The following is a 26402-nucleotide window of genomic DNA, read 5'->3' as shown; positions in this document are numbered from 1 at the left end:
TTAGTTTACGAATTCCAATGAGAAATGGATTAATCATTTATCTGAATATTTTGATCTCCATAGATTTCGTGAATTCTATTTTTACAATCCGTGTGAATATAAAACGATAGAAATTTCTCTCTTAGAGTATTTAATTATTCATTTATCAAATACTCATAGAATTTAAACATAGAATTTAAGAAAAATATAATTTTGATATAAAAATTCTGTATGCATCTATTTATGCATAAAATCAACTTCAGTGTGAATAACTCTTTTATTAAAAAAATCCTTTTATGCATCTATTTATGCATAAAATTAAATTTAATAGGAATAACACTTTAAAAATAAAAAGAATTTCTTTATGCATCTACTTATGCATAAAAATCAATTTTTAAAAAAATAACACTTTTTTAATTAAAAAAATTCCTTTATGCATCTTTCTATGCATGAAAATCAACTTTAATGAGAATAACACTTTTGTAATAAAAACTTTCCTTTATACATCTTTCTATGCATAAAAATCAAATTTAATGAGAATAACACTTTTGTAATAAAAAAATTCCTTTATGCATCTTTCTATGCATAAAAATCAAATTTAATGAGAATAACACTTTTGTAATAAAACAAAATTTCTTTCTATGCATAAAAATCAAATTTAATGAGAATAACACTTTTGTAATTAAAAAATTTCCCTTATGCATCTTTCTATGCATAAAAATCAAATTTATTGAGAATAACACTTTTGTAATAAAAAAACTCCTTTATGCATCTTTCCATGCATAGAAATCAAATTTAATGAGAATAACACTTTTGTAATTAAAAAAATTCCTTTATGCATCTTTCAATGCGTAAAAATCAAGTTTAATGTGCATAATACTTTTGTAATAAAAATTTTTCTTTATGCATCTTTTTATGTGTAAAAATCAAATTTAATGAGAATAACACTTTTGTAATAAAAAATTTCCTTTATGCATCTTTCTATGCATAAAAATCAAATTTATTGAGAATAACACTTTTGTAATTTAAAAAATTCCTTTACGCATCTTTCTATGCATAAAAATCAAATTTAATAAGAATAACACTTTTGTAATAAAAAAATTCCTTTATGCATCTTTCTATGCGAAAAAATCAAATTTAATGAGAATAACACTTTTGTAATAAAAAAAATTCCTTTATGCATTTTTCTACGCGTAAAAATCAAATTTAATAAGAATAACACTTTTGTAATTAAAAAATTCTTTTATGCATCTTTCTATGCATAAAAATCATATTTAATGAGAAAAACACTTTTGTAATTAAAAAAATTTTCTTTGTGCATCTTTCTATGCATAAAAATCAAATTTAATGAGAATAACACTTTAATAATAATAAAATTTCTTTATGCATCTTTCTATGCATAAAAATCAAATTTAATGAGAATAACACTTTTGTAATTTAAAAAAAATCCTTTATTCATCTTTCTATGCATAAAAATGAAATTTAATGAGAATAACACTTTTGTAATTAAAAAAATTCCTTTATGCATCTTTCTATGCATAAAAAATAAATTTAATGAGAATAACACTTTTGTAATAAAACAAATTCCTTTAATAATTAATATCAGTGATATCCTTGCATATTTATAGGTGAATATGTACATGGAGTAATTAGAATATTTCTTTTAGATGTAGAAATACTAGGAATTACTCTTTTGGAATAACATAAAAACAAACTTTCTTTTCGACAAATTTTTGGAAAATTTTGCCATAGCCTCCTTTGTATGGGTGACCATTTTTCATTTTTATCATTCTTTATTTAACTTAAATTAACCCAAATTAGATTTATAGAACTCTAATCTACATAGTTTTCTAAATTCAAGAAAGTAAACAATAAAAAGAGTTTAATTAATAAATTAGTTAATCTTTCTAGGATTGAGAAAGGTTGGAATGTAAAGAGGAGAAGGGGGTGGCCTTTTTATCAAAGGCATAGCATTTGAATTTAATTCAACATCTGCAAAACATAAAAATTAAGAAAACCATAGATTCTTCATTAAACAAGTAAGAAAGTAAGCTTACATGGAGCTTGTAAGCTCTCCTTTGGGTTGAGGGATTGAGGGTTCTACTCTTGTTTGAAGCAAGAGTGGCCACAAATTCACTTTGGAGAGGATTAGGCCAAAAATAATTGAATTATTAAAAAATTCAAATGTAGATGGCTCAGGATAGGAGCAGAGTAACAGTGCATAAACACCATTAAGCTTTTACAAAGGGGGAGGCTTCTATTTATAGGAAAAAGTGAGCCTCTAACCAAGCAAACTGATTCTAGAAATTTCCAGATCAGTTTGGTCAATTTTTGACTATTTTTGGGTCAGTTCAACTTACTTTTTGGATCTAGTTTTCAAATAGGAGAGAGGAGAGATGAAAATATCTCATTTTATTGATTAAAAATTAGGAGTAATGATGAGAAAAGGGCACCTACTTCATGAGGTGAGATTCCCACACTGAGGTGTCAAATTCAGTTTTTTAATTGTTTTCTTTGGTCCTTAGTCCACTCTTCATCTTATGTGAGCATTTACTTATTTTTGGGGAGTTTTTTCTTTTATTCTTCAATTTATCTCCTCCCTACATTTGGATTAATCTTACTGGTCCATAGGAACCTTAATTGGACCATAATCCAAAAGTTTCTGGAAATCTGGACCCTTAGGCTAAGGTCCTTTTTTATACCTATTTTTAATTAATTCCAATTGTACATTGGAAAGTTCTTTTTGAAATTTTGTTTCAGGGGAAATCATTTTAGACACTAGGAGGATTTTTATATCCAAAAATATCTCAATTTTGAATTACCTCCCTCTAGATATTTTCTCTCTCCAAGCCAAAATAGGGTAAAACAGGATCTTTCTTTTATTTCAGAGAGGGGAATAATTATAAGATAAGAAGGGGAGGTTCTTACTCCTGCACACCTCAAAAGCTGGAGGGAGGAATCTTACATCCTACCCCACTTAAAAAACGCGAGATAACCTCATCTCGCAAACTAGAGAATCCTAGGGATAAAGATCCCTTATATAGAACTCTTTCCCTTAAGATCCAACTGGTTCTTGGGTTTCTTATAGTCTAGTGAACCCAACAAAATCGTCGGATAAAGATCCCTTATATAAAACTCATCATTAGATAACAATTCTTTCACATCATATCATTCATATCCTTAACACAATATTGGTCCATTAGACCGAATTTCCCATCTAAACATTCCTCCATGGGAATTTCAATTATACACGTTTTTAATTTGTTATCCCTTAACTTGATCCACTAGGTCAAGAGTTAACAGTAACAATCTATCAGCACAATCCACTAATCTCATAGTGATTTGCTGAAGTCATTATCATCATTCCAGTTACAAACATCATCACAAGGGACTCGTCCCATTCATCCTCATTGTGGTTTTGCTCAGCTTATCGCTTTTCAACCAAAATTCAGGAATCATCATTTTTCAATCAGAATCCAATTAAACTCATCAGTTCTCAACCAGAGTTTTAAAATCATATCAACCACATTTGAATTCATCATCTGGATAGCATTTATGCTTATGATTTCAAGGTCTTAGATTTACTCGTATATACTGCCAGTAAAGAGATGCAGTTATACCCTCGGTATATACGGGTAGTCACACAGTCCTTGGAATTATAAGGTAAATACCGTCATGTCTAGGCCTCAAGTAAGTCAAGGATTCCATACAATTGCGGTACTTACATTTGAAGACCCAATTACCTATTTATGAATCTTTATTATGAATATCAATTTGTATGAATTTCATCACACAATTACAATCTTTTACTGCTACTTCATAAATTTTTGACATTTTTGGTTTCTCGGTTGATCCACTTTAGCCAATTCGCTCTGATACTACCAACTAAAAGATCCCTGTCCCCACCACGCAACTAATTCAGGGGTGCTAGCAGCGGAAGTAGCACTTCTTACGTGGGACAGGGTCCCTCACTCGGGGCCTCGCCCAGGTATATCCAAACAAGAGACTAATCCCTCGGTTCTTCCAAAACCGAACCCGAAAAAAACTTCCCTCGCCCGAAAAACATGGGCGATTCCTCCAGGATATTTTTACTCTAACGTAGTCAAAAGCCTTAACTAACTGAACTAATCTGACCAAACCTCTAAGTCCCATAGTCAGATCAAGGAAAATATTGCACTTGGATCATAGAGACCAACGCTTTTTTTCTCATTGAGAGCCAGAGCCGTTGATTCTTTTACATAGAACAAATTTTATCTGGGATTTACTTCACTTATCGTACCTTAACAGAATTGAGTCTCATTTTAGGAATCCATCACTCCAGCCTAACCCCATCCAACCAGTCCCATGGGTAAGCCAACCGCCCAACCATTGTAGTGATGGGATCCATTTAAGAATTTGGTTAGATTTTATCCCGGGTACCAGGGAAAAGAGTTCCCAGGCCCCCTAGCCGGATATTCATGCAAACTTAAAACTAGTCACACCACTTACACACCCAATATGAAATTGCCTTTTTCACAGATTCAGCTGTCTTTAAAATAGTCATTTAATGAAACTATAGTATCAATGATCATAATACTCCAAAATATCCGGTTGAATCCTAAGTCCCAATTTTTCCTTCATCGGTGTACTTATGGCATCATTGGCAACTAGAACGCTCACCACCTGTCCATTGAGGGGCCTTTTTCATAGTTCCTAGCTCATAGTACCCGACAATATATTCACTTATAAAAAACAAAATGGAATCTCTGTTGAAGATCAACAAGATCAACCAACAGATCCATATAAAAGAGCCATGGACTCATCCATTGAGGACCAGCAAGGTCAATCAACCAGATCCATGCTCGAATTCAGAAAACAACTCTTACTCCTCCTTGTTCTAATATCTTCCACGATGCACATGTGGGTATCTTTAGCGACCCAGAGCTCGAGCACCGTATGGTCAGCACCCTCTAGGATCCTTCACAGGTCACCTAGCGTTTCACTCATAGGCCGCTTCTTTAGTCCCTAATCCACCGTACCAGAAGCTCACCATTTAAATCGAACCGAGACTGGTCAAGACCTCGACCGACCTTGCTATGTGAGATGTCCTCCATTGACTCTCTGTCAGCTCTTGCAACTTTATCAAATAGGTATCCACCCACGACCTCATTCACAAGACGGTCAAAATGCTTCCCTAGCATTCTTGACATAAAACAGTCATTTAAAAACACGTCATAAATACAGTTTCTATAACGAACTCTCGTCTTTCCACATTATTCCACATTAATCCTCATTTATTTCATATGTATTCCCATTCTCATCACATCATTTTCCATCTCAACACATCTTTTCTCATTTATCCGCATCAGATCTCATCCACTCGCATCTACCCATATCCACATCTCATCACATCATATTCATTCACATCACATATCACATCTATCCCAATTTACATCACATCTCATTCACTCACATCCCGATTCACATGACATCACATCTTATTCATTCACATCCCGATTCACATCACATCACATCTATTCACGTCCATCACATTCATTTACATCACATCCATCACATCACATTCATTCATATCCATCACATTCATTCATTTATATCCATCACATTCATTCATTCATTCATTCATATCCACCACATTCATTTATTCATTCATATCCACCACATTTATTCTCATAACCATCCCATCACATGCATTCTAACCACATTATATCACATTCATTCATTTATTCATTCACATCCACCACATTTATTCTCATAACCATCCCATCACATGCATTCTATCCACATTATATCACATTCATACACATCTCATCTCATTCATCCACATCCATAAAATCGTTCACATGTACAACTACTCACATCTATCCATACATTCATATCTATCACTTCACATCCACATATATTCATGTCACATCACATTCTTTCACATACACATTCACATCCATTCTTTCACATACTCATCCACATCCATTCTTCACATACACATCCACATCCATTCTTCACATACACATCCACATCCATTCTTCACATACATATTCACATCCATTCTTCACATACACATTCACATCCATTCTTCACAGACACATCCACATCCATTCTTCACATACACATCCATATCCATTCTTCACATACACATCCACATCCATTCTTCACATACACATTCACATCCATTTTCATCACATACACTCCACATCCATCCATTCATTCACATCTATCTGATTCACATCACATCTCATCACGTCTATTCACATCACATCTCATCACATCTATTCACATCACATTACATCCATTAATTCATTCATATCTATCTGATTCACATCACATCTCATCACATCTATTCACATCACATCTCATTTCTATGGAAGTTTTCACTTTGATTTTCTTTTAAATACAAGGAGTATTTCTTGAATCAGTATCCCCAAAACTTCTTGATTGGAGTTCTGAATTTCATACCATAATTCCTCGAATTCTATAACCTTGATCTATAGATCAATTCCAAGGGTCTCAAACTTAGTTTCAGATTTGGCGAAAGTTTTGAGTGTATTTTTCTAAACTGGTTTTATAACTTCTTTCCTCAAAACTGACGAAAGAGTTCAGTATTGGTCGTAGTCTAATTCAAGGTTCGAGTGAGATAAGATTTTTCTTGATCTATCTTTCTCGAAAAGGTTTGATAATTCAGTTACTTTTTTACTGAATTTCTTTCTTTGAATATTCACTTAACTGATTTCTAAATTAGTTTCGAGTTCCAATGAGAAATAGATTAATCATTTATCTGAATATTTCGATCTCGATAGATTTCCTGAATTCTCTTTTTACAATCCGTGTGAATATAAAACGATAGAAATTTCTCTAGAATAACACTTTTGTAATAAAGAAATTTCCTTTTTGCATCTTTCTATGCATAAAAATCAAGTTTAATGAGAATAACACTTTTGTAATTAAAAAAATTCCTTTATGCATTCTTCTTTGCAAATTGAATGAGAATAACACTTTTGTAATAAATAAATTCCTTTATGCATCTTTCTATGTGAAAAAATCAAATTTAATGAGAACAACACTTTTGTTTTTAAAAAAAGTCCTTTATGCATCTTTCTATGTGTAAAAATCAAATTTAATGAGACTAACACTTTTGTAATAAAAAAATTCTTTCATGCATCTTTCTATACATAAAAATCAAATTTAATGAGAATAACACTTTTGTAATTAAAAACATTTCCTTTATGCATCTTTCTATGCATAAAAATAAAATTTAATAAGAATAACACTTTTGTAATAAAAAGATTTCTTTATGCATCTTTCTATGCATAAAAATAAAATTTAATGAGAATAACACTTTTGTAATAAAGAAAAATTTCTTTATGCATCTTTCTATGCATAAAAATCAAATTTAATGAGAATAACACTTTTGTAATAAAATAAATTCCTTTAATATTTAATATCAGTGATATCCATGCATATTCATAGGTGAATATGTACATGGAGCAATTAGAATATTTCTTTTAGATGTAGAAATGGTGGGAATTACTCTTTTAGAATAACATAAAGATAAAATTTCTTTTCCACAAATTTTTGGAAAATTTTACCATAACCTTTTTTGTATGGCTGAGCATTTCTCATTTTTATCATTCTTTATTTAACTTAAATTAACCCAAATTAGATTTATAGAACTCTAATCTACATGATTTTCTAAATTCAAGAGAGTAAACAGTAAAAAGAGTTTAATTAATAAATTAGTTAATCTTTCTAGGATTGAGAAAGGTTGGAATGTAAAGAGGAGAAGGGGGTGGCCTTTTTATCAAAGGCATAGCATTTGAGTTTAATTCAACATCTGCAAAACATAAAAATTAAGAAAACCATAGATTCTTCATTAAAATTAGCTTACATGGAGCTTGTAAGCTCTCCTTTGGGTTGAGGGATTGAGGGTTCTACTCTTGTTTGAAGCAAGAGTGGCCACCAATTCACTTTGGAGAGGATTAGGCCAGAAAAAATTGAATTTTTAATGTAGATGGCTCAGGACAGGAGCAGAGTAACAGTGCATAAACACCATTAAGCTTTTACAGAGGGGGAGGCTTCTATTTATAGGAAAAAGTGAGCCTCTAACCAAGCAAACTGATTCTAGAATTTTCTAGATCAGTTTGGTCAATTTCTGATCATTTTTGGGTCAGTTCAGCTTACTTTTTGGATCTGGTTTTGAAATAGGAGAGAAGAGAAAATATCTCATTTTATTGATTTAAAATTAGGGGTAATGATGAGAAAAAGGCACCTACTTCATGAGGGGAGATCCCCACACTGAGGTGTCAAAATTCAGTTTTTTAATTGTTTTCTTTGGTCCTTAGTCCACTCTTCACCTTATGTGAGCATTTACTCATTTTTGGGGGGGTTTTCTTTTATTCTTCAATTTATCTCCTCCCTACATTTGGATTAATCTTATTGTTCCATAGGAACCTTAATTGGACCCTAAAAGTTTCTGAACATCTGGACCCTTAGGCTAAGGTCCTTTTTTATACTGCTTTTTAATTAATTTTAATTGCACATTGGAAAGTTCTTTTTGAATTTCTATTTCAAGGGAAATCATTTTAGACACTAGGAGGATTTTTATATCCAAAAATATCTCAATTTTGAATTGCCTCCCTCTAGACATTTTCTCTCTCCAGGGCAAAACAGGGTAAAACAAGATCTTTCTTTTATTTTAGAGAGGGGAATAATTATAAGATTAGAAGGGAAGATTCTTACACTTGCACACCTCAAAAGCTGGAGGGAGGAATCTTACATCCTACCCCACTAAACAAACGTGAGATGTCCTCATCTCGCAAACAAGATTACAACTCTTTCCCTTAAGATCCAACTGATTCTGGGGTTCCTTATAGTCTGGTGAACCCAACGGAATCCGAGGATAAAGATCCCATATATAGAACTCATCATCAGATAACAATTCTTTCACATCATATCATTCATATTCTTAACACAATAATGGTCCATTAGACCGAATTTTCCATCTGAACATTCCTCCATGGGAATTTCAATTATACATGTTTTTAATTTGTCATCCCTGAACTTGATCCACTAGGTCAAGTGTTAGTAGTAGCAATCTATCTCAGCACAATCCACTAATCTCATAGTGATTTGGTGGTCATTATTGTTATTCCAGTTACAAACATCATCACCAGAGGGACTCGTTCCATTCTTCCTCATTGTGGTTTTGCTCAGCTTATCGCTTTTCAACCAAAATTCAGGAATCATCATTTTTCAATCAGAATCCAATTAAACTCATTAGTTCTCAACCAGAGTTTTAAAATTTTATCAAACACATTCGAATTCATCATTTGGATAGCATTTATGCTTACAATTTCAAGGTCTTAGATTTACTCATATATACTACCAATAAAGAGCTGCAGTTATACCCTCGGTATATACGGGTAGTCACAGTCCTTGGAATTATAAGGTGAATACCGTCATGTCTAGGCCTCAAGCAAGTCAGGGATTCCAAACAATTGCGGTACTTTTATTTGAAGACTCAATCACCTATTTATGAATATCAATTTGTATGATATTCATCACACAATTACAAGTCAGATCAAGGAAAAGATTACACTTGGATCATAGAGACCAACGCTTTTTTCCTCATTCAGAGGCACAACCGTTGATTCTTTTCCATAGAATAATTTTTATCCGGGATTTACTTCATCTATCGTACCATAACAGAATTGAGTCTCATTTTAGGGATCCATCAGTCCAGCCTAACCCCATCCAGTCCCGTGGGTTAGCCAACCGCCCAACCATTGTAGTGATGGGATCCATTTAAGAATTTGGTTAGGTTTTGTCCGGGGTACCAGGGAGGAAAAGAGTTCCCAAGTCCCCTAGCCGGATATTCATGCAAACTTAAAACTAGTCACACCACTTACACACCCAATATAAAATTACCTTTTTCACAAATTCAGCTGTCTTTAAAATAGTCATTTAATGAAACTATAGTATCACTGATCATAATCCTTCAAAATATCCGGTTGAATCCTAGGTCCCAATTTTTCCTTCATCGGTGTACTTATGGCATCATTGGCAACTAGAACGCTCACCACCAGTCCACTAAGGGGCTTTTTCGATAGTTTCCAGCTCATAGTACCCAGCAATATATTCACTCATAAAAATCAAAATGGAATCTCCGTTGAAGATCAACAAGATCAACCACCAACAGTTCCATATAAAAGAGCCATGGACTCATCCGTTGAGGACCAGCAAGGTCAATCAACCAGATCCATGCCCAAATTCAGAAAACAGCTCTTACTCCTTGTTCCAATATCTTCCACGACGCACGTACGGGTATCTTCGGTGACCTAGAGCTCGAGCACCGTATGGTCAGCACCCTCTAGGATCCTTTGCAGGTCACCTAGTGCTTCACTCAAAGGCTGCTTCTTTAGTCCCTCATCCACCGTACCAGAAGCTCACCATTTAAATCGAACCGAGGCTGGTAAAGACCTCGACCGACCTTGCTACTACGCGAGACGTCCTCCATTGACCCTCCATCAACTGTTGCAACTTTATCAGATAGGTATCCACCCACGACCTCATTCACAAGACGATCAAAATGCTTCCCTAGCATTCTTGACATAAAACAGTCATTTGAAAACAGGTCATTTGAAAACAGGTCATAATACAGTTTCTATAACGAACTCTCGTCTTTCCACATTATTCCACATCAATCCTCATTTATTTCATATGTATTCCGATTCTCATCACATCATTTTCCATCTCAACACATCTTTTCTCATTTATCCGCATCTGATCTCATCCACTCGCATCTACCCATATCCACATCTCATCACATCATATTCATTCACATCACATATCACATCTATCCCAATTTACATCACATCTCATTCTCACATCCCGATTCACATGACATCACATCTCATTCATTCACATCCCGATTCACATAACATCACATGACATCACATGGCATAGCATTTGAATTTAATTCAACATCTATAAAACATAAAAATTTTGAAAACCATAGAATCTTCATTAAACAAGTAAAAAAATTAGCTTACATGGAGCTTGTAAGCTCTCCTTCAGGTTGAGGGATTGAGGGTTCTACTCTTGTTTGAAGCAAGAGTGGCCACCAATTCACTTTGGAGAGGATTAGGCCAAAAACAATTGAATTATTAAAAAATTCAATGTAGATGGTTAGCACACAGGAGAGCAAAGTAACAGTGCATAAACACCATTAAGCTTTTACAAAGGGGGAGGCTTCTATTTATAGGAAAAAGTGAGCCTCTAACCAAGCAAATTGGTTCTAGAATTTTCCAAATCAGTTTGGTCTATTTTTGACCATTTTTGGGTCAATTCAGCTTACTTTTTGGATCTAGTTTTGAAATAGGGGAGAGGAGAGATGAAAATATCTCATTTTATTGATAAAAAATTGGGAGTAATGATGAGAAAAAGGCGCCTACTTCATGAGGGGAGATCCCCACACTCAGGTGTCAAAATTCAGTTTTTTAATTAATTTTCTTTGGTCCATAGTCCACTCTTCATCTCATGTGAGCATTTACTCATTTTTGGGGGTTTTTTCTTTTATTCTTCAATTTATCTCCTCCTTACATTTCGATTAATTTTATTGGTCCATAGGAACCTTAATTGGACCATAATCCAAAAGTTTCTAAAAATCTGGACCCTTAGGCTAAGGTCCTTTTTTATACCTATTTTTAATTAATTCCAATTGCACATTGGAAAGTTCTTTGTGAATTTCTGTTTCAGGTGAGATCATTTTAGACACTGGGAGGATTTTTATATCCAAAAATTATGGTTACTGCTACAAATGGTAGCGCTTTCACACTTTCAGATGCTTTGTATGTGCCAGGGATAAAGAAGAATCTATTGTCTGTCTCTGCCGCTTGCTAGACTTGGACTTGTAGTCAAATGACTGCACATGGTTTTCAGAATAGTCCAACAGAAAGCACTTTGTATGCTAAACGTGTGGATGATATGTACATCTAATCATTGCTCTCTATGTCGATGACATGCTACTCACAGGACCAAATGAGAGTCATATTGCTGATTTTAAGGCTGATTTGAATGCCTCTTTTGAGATGTCAGATTTGGGGCATTTGCGTCATTATTTGGGGATACAGTTTAAGCAGTGTGATGGAGGTATTGCTTTGTGTCAAACAAAGTATATTGAGACATTGTTGCGGAGATTTGGCCTTGAAGACTGCAAGCCTATTGCTACTCCAATGGAGACAGGTTTGAAGTTGAGTCTTCATGATGCTGGGATGTCACACTCTATCAGACAGCTGTTGGTTGCCTAATTTATATATGCATTACGAGGCCGGACATTCAGTTTGCAGTCTCACAGGTGAGCAGGTTTATGCATAGCCCAGGGTCTCAGCATTGGAAGGCAGTTAGACGCATCTTTCGCTACTTGAGTGGCACCATACATCTTGGGTTGTTTTATCCCAAGGGGGGATCGTTGCCGCCAACTTTGCATGCTTTTTCGGACTCAGATTGGGCTGGTTGCTATGACACAAGAGTGTCCACAAGTGGTTTTTGTTTCATGCTCAGTAGCTCATGCATATCTTGGTTGAGCAAGAAGCAACCTATTGTGGCCACTTCGAGTTGTGAAGCTGAGTACAGGGCAGCTTTCACAGCTACGGTTGAGTGTGTGTGGCTCAGACGGCATATGGCTGAATTAGGTGTTGGACAGGAGTCTGCCACCTCTATCTTCACTGACAGTCAGAGCGCATTGGCAGTTGAGAGAAACCCAGTTTTTCATGCTCGCACAAAGCACATTGAGGTGCATTATCACTATGTCAGGGAGAGACTCTCAGCAGGAGAGATCAGCTTGGCCTATGTGCCAACACAGGACAACCTCGCCGATCTTTTCACAAAGGTGCTTCCTCGTGAGAAGTTCGAAGCTTTCCGCAAAGCTTTGGGCTTGCTTCCCTTTGTGGATTGATCTACTTCGGGCATGGCACTCCCCTATACATGAGTGCCAGCTCTCGTTCACACCATCACTCCCAGGGGAGATTTGTTGCCATATATATAGGCAGTGATGTGTGTGAACACACTTAGGACCGCCGGGCACTTTTTCCCTCTTTAGGAAGTTTTTTCTCCCGGCTTGTATATACGCCCATCCTTCTAGGGCTAACTTATCTTTTGTACATTGACACAATCTAATACATTTTGTGTTGTGTGCATTCTTGCTTCTTCTTCTCCAAGCTTTGTGTGCTTTCCAACAACCCTAATTCCAACAAACACTTTTGTAATTTAAAAAAAATTCCTTTATGCATAAAAATCAAATTTAATGAGAATAACACTTTTGTAATAAAAAAAATTCCTTTATGCATCTTCCTATGCATAAAAATCAAATTTAATGAGAATAACACTTTTGTAATAAAAAATTTCCTTTAAGCATCTTCTTATGCATAAAAATAAAATTTAATGAGAATAACACTTTTGTAATAAAGAAAAATTCCTTTATGCATCTTTCTATGCATAAAAATCAAATTTAATGAGAATAACACTTTTATAATAAAACAAATTCTTTTAATAATTAATATCAATGATATCCATGCATATTCATAAGTGAATATGTACATGGATTAATTAGAATATTTCTTTTAGATGCAAAAATATTCGGAATTACTCTTTTGGAATAACATAAAAACAAACTTTCTTTTCCACAAATTTCTTGAAAATTTTGCAATAACCTCCTTTGTATGCTGACCATTTCTCATTTTTATCATTCTTTATTTAACTTAAATTAACCCAAATTAGATTTATTAAACTCTAATTTACATAATTTTCTAAATTCAAGAGAATAAACAATAAAAAGAGTTTAATTAATAAATTAGTTAATCGTTCTACGATTGAGAAAGGTTGGAATGTAAAGAGAAGAAGGGGGTGGCCTTTTTATCAAAGGCACAGCATTTGAATTTAATTCAACATCTACAAAACATAAAAATTAAGAAAACCATAGATTCTTTATTAAAGAAGTAAGAAAATTAGCTTACATGGAGTTTGTAAGCTCTCCTTTGGCTTGAGGGATTGAGGGTTCTACTCTTGTTTGAAGCAAGAGTGACCACCAATTCACTTTGGAGAGGATTAGGCCAAAAGCAATTGAATTATTAAAAAATTAAATGTAGATGGCTCAGCACAGGAGAGAAACAGTGCATAAACACCATTAAGCTTTTACAAAGGGGGAGGCTTCTATTTATAGGAAAAAGTGAGCCTCTAACCAAGAAAACTAATTCTAGAAATTTTTCGATTAGTTTGGTCTATTTTTGACCATTTTTGGGTTAGTTCAGCTTACTTTTTGGATCTACTTTTGAAATAGGAGAGAGAAGAGATGAAAATATCTCATTTTATTGATTAAAAATTGGGGGTAATGATGAGAAAAAGGTGCCTACTTCATGAGGGGAGATCCCCACACTAAGGTGTTAAAATTCAATTTTTCAATTGTTTTCTTTGGTCCTTAGTCCACTCTTCATCTTATGTGAGCATTTACTCATTTTTTGGGGGTTTTTTCTTTTATTCTTCAATTTATCCCTACATTTGGATTAATCTTATTGTTGAGAGAGGGAGAGAGACGAGATAAGAGACACACATACGCTCCACAAGAACGAATCATATTAGTCACAAGTCACATATATATAGGCAAGACCTAGAGTGAGTTAGGGCTAGCTATATATAGCTCCAACACCCCCACTCAAATAAAAGTCTCCAGCTGGCTACGAGTAAAAAAACCCTTGGGAGCACAAGGAAAAAACCCGAGCTCCTACATTTAAATGTACAATGCCACCTTAAATTCCATGTGCAATGTGCTTCTATATACAAAGTACAAAGAATAAATGTGCATGATGTGAATTAATGTGTGAAGTGTCCTAAAGTCTATAGGCTATATACAAGTCTAGACAAAATTGACATGACGTGAGATGTGCTAATCTCCAAAAAGAGAGGCCGCCGCAACCCCAAGTTTGGATCGCAAAAGTGTAAACTGAGCTTCATGAAGTCCTTTGGTGAGAATTTCTGCAATCATTTGATCAGTTGGACAATGTTCTACCATTATTGCTCCTCTCCATGTCGAACATAGTGATAATGAACTGCAATATGCTTGGACTTGCCATGTTGCACGTAGTTCTTGGCTAGACTAATAGCACTTTGGTTATCACATCTAAGACGAGTGCTTGAGGAAGAAGAATGACCAATATCAGCAAGCAATTGTCGAAGCCAAACCAATTCACGAGCTGCTAAAGATGCAGCTACATATTGAGACTCTGTAGTAGAAACTGCAATATAGCATGGCTTATGATGATGTTTGCCTAGAGCACAATATTCACATATCCCCATTTGAGGTCCATACCTCACAAGATCATGACGATGAATATCAAGAAGCTTTGAGAAATTTGAGTGAGAAAACCGATGATGCCATAGCTTACAATCTAGATCTCCTAGAGCTCTAACAACATTTGCAACATACTCATTCAATGAAAGTTCAAAGAGATTACCATGTCAACGAGGAGCAACCGCAATAGTGGTGCCATCCTTTTTCATGCGACACTTTGTATTATCAAATCCAACAAATAGACCAAGATCCACGAGCTGCGCAATAGAAAGTAAGTTTCTTTGTAAATCAGGAACATATAAAGCTCCTCGCAGTATTTTGGTTGAGGAAGAAGTTCCCAAATATAAGTCGCCAATACCCATTACTTGGCAAGTTGTATTATCAGCAAGATAAAGCAGGAATTGGATGATAATTGTGTAACCATTGCAATTGATATGTCATGTTGCCAGTAGCACCAGAATCAACGATAAAGAGAGAACCATCACGAACATGTAGTACCTTTTCTGGAGAGACATTATAATGAACCAAATTAGCCTCTTGATGAACATTGTCTTCATCATGAGGATTTTGTTGAGTAACATAAGCTTGATTTTAAGCTTCATCATAATGCCTCTTGAAGCATCGACTGGATGAATGCCTTTGTGCTCCCACAATATTCACAGGTTGCAGAAGAGGAAGAACCCCTTGATAAACGAGGTTGCTTATTTGTAATACCGTGTTCTTCATCGTACTCTCGTGCCCAACATTTAGATACCAAGTGACCAGTTTTGTCACAATAAGAACAACGCTTTTGAGGAAATCTCAAACGAGAAGAATTACCTCCTCTTTGGAAGCCCACGAGATGTAAATTGGGAGGAGGAAGAAGGGCGTTGCTAAAATGGATGTCTCCACGTTGGTGGTGTAAAAGAGAGTGGCGACTGCATGCCACGTTGGTGGGGTAGCCTCGACAGGGCTTGCACCTAAAAAAGTCACCACGTGGCATGTAGGTGCAAGCCCTATAAAAGATAGATAGAAGACATTAAAACTTAATGTACTAAGGTCCGGACCCCACATGCATTCATTAATGTTTTGGGTGGCCTTTTAGAATAAAGTGCCCCCTTGGATATTAAATATTCACATAAACCTTATAAATGTACACTCTTTGACCATTTAAAAACACCATTAATTTACAAAGGAGTTTTGCCCTCCAACCAAGCCAAACGCATGTAAGCAAATAGTTTTGCCCTCCAACCAAGCCAAACGCATGTAAGCAAATAGTTTCACACCACATCCCTAAGATTGATTAGTTCCGAGCATTCGTGGCTCCTCAAGGCACATATGTACATGACAAGCAAGCATTGTCAAATCAACTTACATTAAAATCGGTGCACACACACACACATCAAACCATGCATATGCACACGTACACATCGCACCAAACAACCTCCCATTCGCATTGCTTGTACTTAGCCTTGGGCCCTAGTTACACTAACCATATAGGCAAAAATAATCCAAGGCTAAGTCCCAAGTGTGAAACCGTAATATGAGTCCCATGGTACACAACCATCATATGACTCATAAAACCAACCTTGGGTCCCATGGTATAAAACCATCATATAACCTTTACAAATGCATGAGCCCCATGGTACATCCCCCTCTCTTATTTTGCATCTTTCTTTTTGTCATGGTGTTTCCCCTGTTTTTTCCCATATCTGTGAACAGTCTCCAAAAGAGGTAGGAGGTGAAAATTATAAGGTTTTAGTAGAAGCAGGGGAAGGAATTAGAGGATGATTCTTGATTCATGGCCCCACATCACACATGAAAAAACAGTGTTGAGGTTTATCACAATGGTAGCACCCTTGCCTCCTGAAGGGAAGTTCATGGTTCGAAACTACCCACTCCCATAGTATCAAGGGTTCGAAACTACCCACTCCCATAGTATCAAGGGTGCCTATTCACCCAAATTATCAAGGGTGCATATTAATTAATTTTTTTGTTGGTGCTTATTACTGTAATTTATTAATTTACTAAGGCCTCTCATCCTCGTCCTCGCAATGCCCACCCCCTCCATCTCGTCCTCCTCACCATCTAGTTGGCCGCCTCCTCAGTCTTGTCCTCCTCCTCGTCCTCCACGACCGCCCCCTCTCTATCCTCCTCCTCTCTATCATCCTCCGTCTCCTCCTCCCCTCCCTCTATCATCCTCGCCACACGCCTCTGCCTCCACCTAGATGTGCGCACACGTCTTATTTCGTTGAGGAGACATCCAGAAGCATGCAGAGGAGGCGATGATAGAGACGAACACCTGTCCATATCAAACGTTGCTAAATTGGAACCTTTATTTGATGCTGGGGTTGATAATTCGATGCTGAAGTTACGAAGGTTCTTCATAGATTAATTAATACTAAAAAACTAAAAAACGTTTTGGGTGCTTATTAGAAAGTGTTGGCATGTCATTGCGGTACCCTTCCTTGTATTAAAATTAAATTATTTATTTATTTTTTAACATGCATCAATCCTCAGATGCGTGCACCTCATGGCTTCATGAGGACACGAACAGGGTAGACACATGCAGAACAGGGTAGAAAGATCGGCAATTGCTGGGACAGGATCATTGAGTGACCTTGATATTTTGTCAAGGTTTGCACAGTATAGACTAGGTGCACGCCAATGAGGAGTCATGCAAAGCCAGCAGGGTGCCAAAATGAGATGAAGACCAGCAGCAGGCACTGCCGAGGACTAGACACCAAACAGAAGGTAGCAGACCAGAAACAATGGGGTAGAGAGGCCTATAAAAAGCAAAATGCAGCCTGGAACAGTAAAGCAAAATGCAGCCTCCTTCACCAGACCGAATTCAGGCGACCAATTTTGACTGAAAGGAACCGAAGAACACACAAGATCACGTAAGGGAATCGTAGATTTGCAGTTTGTACCAGCATGCTCATATCAAATAAAGCATACACTCCTCTGGGGGTTTTCTGCATTAGGGGCTTGGGGGGGAGGGGGAACTTCGACTCGACATGTGTGCATGTAATCAATTATCGTGTGGTCTAATTGTTCGATTTTATATTAAGTTTGACAATTACATTGCTTCCGTGAAACTTTCTGGCACTACTTTAGCAGGTGTCGGTTCAAGACAGACCATCTCTATATCTCTATATTATCTTAAAGAAGAGTTTCACAAAGCCGCAACGTGGCAAGAATTTAGAGGTTCCGGATGGGGAGGAGGAGGTTTGAGGAGGTTTGGGTAACATTTGATTTTGGAAGCCTCAAAAGATGTGCGAAGCACGGGTTCCCAACTAGTACATACAAAAAGCTAGATGTCAGATCCTTATCCATCAGATCGGTAAAAACTATTAAAATAATCAAGGGAATGTAAATCAAAATTTTCTTGAAGAGATCTCTTACGGAGAATCTGTTTAAACCATAGTTAGAGCACCAGACTTACCAACAAGCCAAATGAAGCACTTCATCACTATAAACAAAACATACTATCCCATACAACCTTGAAAAATAATGGCAGAATTAACCAGAATGGTCAAAATGACAATAATTTATGGTAAAAATCTAGCCAAGAAAAGACCACACGATGCTAGAAATTATCTTGCATAAAACCCTATCTAGATAAGTCACTACCTTCAGGAAAATGAACTGGAGCATTTGGTGGAGTTAGCAGGAAAGTTCAAGATATTCAACTAAACATTTTATGTGACAACACGGGATGTTCCAAACACGGATCTGCACGGCCTTTGGGCAACAACAAATAGGCCCTCTCCAGTGACCCTCCAAGATGCTCCCATCCATGTCACAGGAGGATGCCCTCAGATAAACGAGCCACCTTCACATCTTTGGGAACCCCAATGAAAAGTGTGACAGTATCCATTGTAGACAAACATGGACGGAGAGGCAAACCCAGTCTAAGCCCTTTGGCAACATGCAAAGGGTCAAGGTTGCATATCAGCAAGCCATAACAGCACAGTTGAACAGAAAGTTCCCAGTTCCTGTAACTCTTGAGTTTACAAGCTGCCATTCTGGAGCCGAAGCACCAGGCTGAGGCCGCCAAGAAAATACAGCAACACCTTCACGCTCCTGAGTTGATGTCCGGTGTCCACCGATCACAAAGAGCTGATCACCCAAAGCTTTGAATGCCAAACCCCACCCATTGCAGAAATCAGCCCTAACTGGCACAGGGCCTAGAACCTTCCATGTGTTCCTGTGCTTCTCATAAACTTTGAGAAGATTGCTGGAGCTCTCAATGGCATAGAGCTGATTGCCTGCAACTGCCACCAGAGGGGGGGAAGGCTCAAATGAGGGCGTTGAAGCTGGAGCAGAATACATATTCTCTATGGTTCTCCAAACATTCTTCTCAGGATCATACTCCTCTCCACTAGTGAGTGGTTCATGGTTCCTGGTTTTCCCTCCAATGACATAGAACTTCCCGTCCATGAAAAATCCAGAGCACTTGTGCCTAGGGGTGGCCATGTGAGGTAAGGCTTCCCATATGCCCTTCAATGAATTATATCTCTCTGCAGAGTTCAGAACATTGAACTGCATCCCACCTACACTGAAGCCCCCAGCAACAAAGGCAAACTCGCCACAACTAGCAGAGGCAAAGAGGCAACGAGGATTTACCATGGGAGGGCCTCTTTCCCAGCTGTTTGACACCAAATCATACTTGTAGCAAGCAAAATCAAAAACTTCCCGGCCAAGCCACAGTAAGTGAGTGCCCGCAGACAGAGATTCTTTGTCTGAGAGATCAAAATTAGGGTCTACGTTTGCATGGGGCAAATTTCTCCATGTGTTCTGCTTGGGATCAAAGGCAGTCCACCCATTATTGCCACTTGTGTAGATGCAGATCCGCTGCTCAACAATGCGATCCTGAGGACAAAGCTTCAGAAACAAGGCGTCACGGACAAGGTCTCGATGCCTGCGAGAAAGCATGGCCAGTTTCCAGTGCTGAGTCCGAGGTAAGAAAGCGAGACATCTGAGGGCCACCGAATCATCAAGGCCTGGCAGGTAAGATGTGTCTGCAGCCTCTTCATCACTGGGGACTTCATCAGTTTTTCCAGCGCTTGCCTGATCTTTAATAGAGCTGCGCTCAGGCAGGGCAGAGATTTCAACTGCACTGTGCCGAACGGCCACCCTTCCACCTGCTGTGACTCCACCCTCCTGTATCGCGACCATCTCACCTGCCGTGCCTTCGTCCTCCTGAAGGGAAGCGATAACGCCTGCACCCTCCTGTACGACCACGCTGACATTCAATGCTTTGGTGACAAGCTTCCTGGTCTTAAGCTTTGCTCGCTGCGGCTTCTTCCTCCTCTCTTTGGCACCGTTGCTTGATTTTACACCATGAGCGACCTCTGCCCTGCAGATCTCGAGCAGCAACCATTGGACCATTAAAGATTGGACAGGAAGCAGGTAACCCTGGCCGTCCAAAATCTCTTACAGGAAACTCTAGTCTCTGTAGAGAAGGACAGCAACATACACCCGAATCGGCAAAACTTATTCTGAGCAGATTCTCCTATCAAAGCTAGGATTCTTGCACCTATCTCCAAAGACTCTGCAAAAGTCAGGATTTATGAAATGATATTCCTGTCAAAGCTCCTATCTCCAAAGCTGAAGCTAGCTTCAGATCATAAGGTAAACTTTCGACATCTATCGGCATTAATTTTAGGGCTTCTCAGTTGCAGCTGGCTAGGGATTCAGAGATGGACTTGTCCGCGGAGTTAGGGTTTCTAAGTTGATGTGCAGAAACTTTAATTTCTAGAATTGCACATAAAACGGGCATCTCAGATGCGTTCGATTTGCAAGCTGCTGAGAAGCAACAGGAAGGTTGTTGAGATGCAACAGAACTCGAACTTCAGAGATGGCTGATGAGAAGGAGAGAGTAAAACAGGCAAGAAAGTGCAGCATAACCTACATCAGAAAAATGAGCACTCCAGATTCCATTATTTGAAAATTTTTCCATCTTGAATAAAAAATCTCGGAGAAAGTAACTCCAAGACAATGGGAGTAGGCGTGAGAATCCATGGCCCATAAAAAACAAGACAGATTTAATTTAAAAATCGCCCCTTGGAAGTTGGAGGTTGTTTTTCATGGCCCACTTAAAACAAGGATATTTTTAAAGTTGTACATATGGTATGTATGTATGTATATGTGTTTCGAGCCGACGCCCAATGTGGGTAGGGCAATTCCTCTCCGGAAACCCACCGGGTTTGCATAGTTTTTAGTGGGTGAGCTTAATAGCAAGTCCCACAGTACCTGGGCTCCTTCGGGAGTTCTTGGTCACTTTCATGACCAGTATATGGGTCTTTCGCGGTTATACCTTAAGGAAGTAGCGAAACCGTTCTCACGGCCGAGACGACGAAGCTAATGACAAAAGCGTTTCTCTGTTCGAGTCTCAGAAACGAACACATTCGTCTCTGACCCCGGCTCGAAAAACAAAAAATATATGTATATGTATGTATATGAACTTAGTATGTGTAAATATGTGTGTGTATGTATATATATGTGTATATGAACTTACATATGTATGTGTACATATGTATGCATGCGTGTGTGTATATGAACGTGCATATGTATGTGTATGAAAAATGTTTATTAGATTTGTCTAATATGGGTGCTAAATTTTGTTTTCCATTAATTAATTAATGGCAAGAGTGGACGACTTTAGGTGATGAAATTTTTAGAAAGTGGACGACCTTAGTCAAGTCAATAAAATTATGGATTGACACGTTGCAATTCTGGAGTTTTCGGGTTCTGGAGCGGGTGAACAGTGCAGCTCTGAATTTTTTTTTTGCTATTTGCGGGTGTGAGCCGAAGCTGGAAGCATGGTGGGCTGAGGTGTGGAGGGAGGCTTAATAATGAGTCAAGTGCAATTGTTTTGTTTCCCACCATAACCCTCAACCAAGTCGACAACCACTAACTTCACCTTTATGAAAAAAAAAAGATAAAAAACATAGAGTTCCTATTCCTTGGCCCCATGCTTATTTTTTTACATTTAGTTTGCAAATGAACAACCTAATGAAAAATAGATAAGTCACATTATTATTTTGCTTTAACAGTATTCAAGTGCAATACTATTTTTATTCTAGATGCTCCTAACCAACATGTTGCTTGTTGTAATTTTTATTTCTTAGGCTTATGGTTCATTTGTCAAGTAAGATTTTATTTTTTAAGGGAATATTTTACATAGTAAAAGTTGAAAGAATTTGTGCGCATTTACCTTTTTGGTATTCCACACTAAGCACATTAATCTTTCTTGGGATACATGTTACTTTGTGCGCCTTTGAATGCAATGGTCGATCTTGTCTGATTTCATCATACACAAGTGGCAACTTGGAAGGGGAAAAACAAGGCAAAGTGGCTTGGCACATATTGGAATGATTTAACATTGGGCAGGTGTGTCAATGAGTTGTCATTAGGCAATTGAGGTGTGTCATTATAAATGACATATAGGCATGCCAAAAGGTTTGAAATTCCATGTGCAATTATCCATCCCAAAAGTTAGGATGACAACACTACCTAATGATTATAAGCATTTAATTTTCCACTTGGGTTTTGAAATTTACATATTCAAAAAAAATGGAAGACTTAAAGAGACACTTCATTCTCCTTTATAACTTTTCTTCAAATGGACGCTTCATTCTCCTTTACAATTTTTCTTTTTTAAATTTATCACATATGAAAATTATTCTTATTATTTTACCTATGAAGCCAACTTAGTTTTATCTTGCTTGACATCAAAATTTGTTAATAATATATCTAAAATATGAATATACTTACTTGCATGTTGACTAAATTCAATTTACATCCAAAATGTATAGTATATCATTATGATCCTTAATCTTAGGAACTCCCCATATCATGTTCATGGAACTCCCCATGTTCATGTTCATGGAAGGAGCAACAAGCAATAAAAAATCTTGGATAGTAGATGATAATATCAAAAATTTTAAGAATATATCTAAAATGTGCATATACACTTACTTGCATGTTGACTAAATTTAAGAATATATCTAAAATGTGCATATACACTTACTTGCATGTTGACTAAATTCAATTTACATCCAAAATGTACAGTACATCATTATGACCCTCAATCTTAGGAACTCTGGAAAAAGTAATAAGAGATTCTTTAATAATATCAAAAAGCCTGGATAGAATATGAGAATATCATAATTTGTTCATAATATATCTAAAATATGAATATACTTACTTGCATGTTAACTAAATTCAATTTACATCCAAAATGTATAGTATATCATTATGAGCTTAAATATTAGGAACTCGCTAGATCATGTTCATGGAGAGAACAACAAAAAATTCTCTAATATCAAAAAGCTTGGATGGCAACGAGAATATCCAATGTGAATATGCTTACTTTCATGTTGATTAAATTCAATTTACATCCAAAATGTACATTATATCATTATGAGCTATGCTTAACTTTAGGAAATCCCCATATTGCGTTCATGGAAAAAGAAACAAGAAATTATTTAATATCAAAAAGCCTAGATAGGAGATGAGAATATTGTTGCATGCAAATGAAGATCAATACAAGGATGCAACAAAAAAGATACTTAGGGCTCTTGTAAAGAGTTCCACTTTGTAGATGAATGTGGGAGAGGGCTTCACAATAATCCCACATGGGAACTTTTGAGAGTTCTAGAATTTTTGTATAAAAGGTGGCTCATTTGAGAGCATGGACACATTGGGCAAACTCATGTTTGAGCTCTCTTGAGACTAGCTCTCCCTCTTCTTCCATAGAGGTGCAAGCTCTTCTCACTCCCCATCAACATTGTTGTAAGTTCTATTCTTTTGTTAATTCAATGCAATGAGTTGATATTTGTCTCTCTTCTCTTGTCAATTCTCTAGTATGCATGTTTCTTATTGATAGCTTAAAGGATTGTGTGCATGCTAGGGAAATGAGTATTGAGAATGAAGAATGCTTTGATCATGTGTAAGCAATAGCTAGGCTTTCTTCTTGTTTGGATGTATGGATGAGTGGAATGTGGAGTTGAGTGAGCAATAGCAAGATTGAGCTTGAGTGTGTGTTGAGTCTATGTCAATAGTAGTAGTTTTCTTAGCATTCTCTCCATCAAATGGATAAGCTTTTGTGCACCGGTACGGGTTGAATCCCTAGCTCCGAAAGGGATGCAAATCCCATTGGATTGAGCTAAGTGTGGATCATACTACTCTTGCTACAAGTGAGAGAGTTATTCCGTCTCTCCATTGGCGCCGCTGCCAGGGAGAAGACTCAAATCCGGTTGAGAGTGTGTGGAAACCACCACTATTTCCTCTTTTGGTTGCAAAACCATTGAGTGATTAGGTTAAGTTTGGGTGTGTGATCCCAGTGTGAGTCGATAAGGTTAACCATTGAGCGGTTGAGGTTTCTCCCGCATTGTTTTTTTTTATGTTTTATTGTTTTATTGCTTTTCAAGTACCGTCATTATGCTTACATTCATTGTTTTCTTTTGCCATTTCATGCTTTCATGCTCTTCGTTAACACGTGATTAGTAAAAAAAGAAAAAAAAAAGAAAAGAGGTGCGTTGCTAAGCTCTTCCATAGCTTATGCAAGCTCCATAGGCTCCCAAGTGCGAAGCCCGCTTAAGGGGGAGAGGGGAAGAGAAGGGAGGTAGGAAGTAGTGAAGCGGCTTTCTTTCCTTTATTGTTTTGTTGTTTTGCTGTTATGGTGTGGGGAGGCGTTTCCATCAAGCATATCAAAGGAAAAAAATAGATATATATATACATATATATAGATCTATTTCATGCGGTTATAAGACGGCGTTGGAGCCTGAGTGAGGGCGGCCTTGTGAAAACGAAGGCTGCATCGAAGGCGGCTTAAAATATATATATATATATATATATATATATATATATATATATATATATAATGCATTAATGTTGGCGTTGGCTGTGCAGAAGCGCTGAAGCGCTGTGGAAGAAAGAAAATATAAATCTATATATATATATATATTTATATTTATATTTTTCAGCTGCATCAAAAGCTACAACGTGGAAAGGCTGCTGAAAGAAGACGAGAGGCGCTGGTCGTTTGCATCGAAGGCATCGTCTGCAACCTTGGCCGGTGTGGAGTTGCATCGTGGAGGGGGTCGTCTGCCTTGAGCGTTGCATTGAGAGGCTGCAGGCTGTCGACAGTGTGGGGGCGGCCAGCTGGACGTGGAAGTGTGGTAAGCTGCTGGCGGGGGCTGCGGCTGTAGTAGCTGGCGAAGAAGCAGTGGCGAGGGTTAGCGTGGAGGTAAAGCGAGCGCAGAAAAAAAAAATAAAAAAACAGAAAAGGAAGAGCTGCCGGCGAGAGTGCGTCGAACGTTGCATCGTGGAGGAAAGGCGGCGTACGGGAGCAACGTGCGTCTGCAGTGGGCGTAGACTGCTCATACGACGGCACAACAAAGGCGGCCGGCTGCGTACATCTACGGTGTGCGCCTGCATTAGGAGTGAGACGGGCGTCGCCTGCAGCTGACAGCAGAGGACGGGCAGACGGTAGAAAGTGCAAGTAGCTGCAGCGAGTAGAAGCACTAGTTGAAGGCGGTGAAGACGAAGCATTGAAGGCGCACCTGCAGCGAGAAAGTCGGCGAGCGGCGAGCGACGAGCGGCGAGGAGGATAAGGTAGGTGGTATTTTTCTTTTTTTTTTATTTTTTTTAAATTAATTTTTCAATGTTTTTTTGCATTTTTAAATAAAACAAAAATAAAAAAATAATAATATTTTTTTTATTAAAAAAAAGAGAAAAAAGATTTAAAAAAAAAACAAAAATAATTAAATTTTAAAAAAAATAGAGAGAAGAAAGGAAAAAAAATAAAAAATAAAAAAAATTATTTTTTTAGGAGTCCATATTGTTTGCATATTTTTTATTTTTCATTTCTGTAATTTTTAGCATAATTAGAGTGATTTGCATTGTTTTAACTTTTTGTTATTAAAAAAAAAAGACAAAACAAAAACAAAACAAAACAAAAACACATAAAAAAAAAGAAGAAGAAAAAACAATTTTTATTTTTTGTATTTTGAAACCATTGTTCATCATTTAAATTTTTGGATAATTAAGGTAGCTTGCATTTTTTATTTTTTATTTTTTTAGAATTTTTGTAAATGAT

The 26402-nt window shown here is 37.0% G+C and overlaps 1 pseudogene across 1 annotated transcript; it reads right to left on the bottom strand.

Moving 5' to 3' along the window:
• Positions 1–18795: 18795 nt before the first annotated feature.
• Positions 18796–21214, bottom strand: LOC147635684 (F-box/kelch-repeat protein At5g60570 pseudogene; annotated as a pseudogene). Its single transcript, XR_015266694.1, has one exon. The product of XR_015266694.1 is annotated as an F-box/kelch-repeat protein At5g60570 pseudogene (transcript).
• Between the last annotated feature and the right edge of the window lie 5188 nt (positions 21215–26402).

This window comes from Cibotium barometz, chromosome 9, assembly GCF_041138505.1.
Source record: "Cibotium barometz isolate CiBa-2024 chromosome 9, ASM4113850v1, whole genome shotgun sequence".
Classification (NCBI taxonomy): domain Eukaryota; kingdom Viridiplantae; phylum Streptophyta; class Polypodiopsida; order Cyatheales; family Cibotiaceae; genus Cibotium; species Cibotium barometz.
This window is presented reverse-complemented; position numbering and strand designations above follow the sequence as displayed.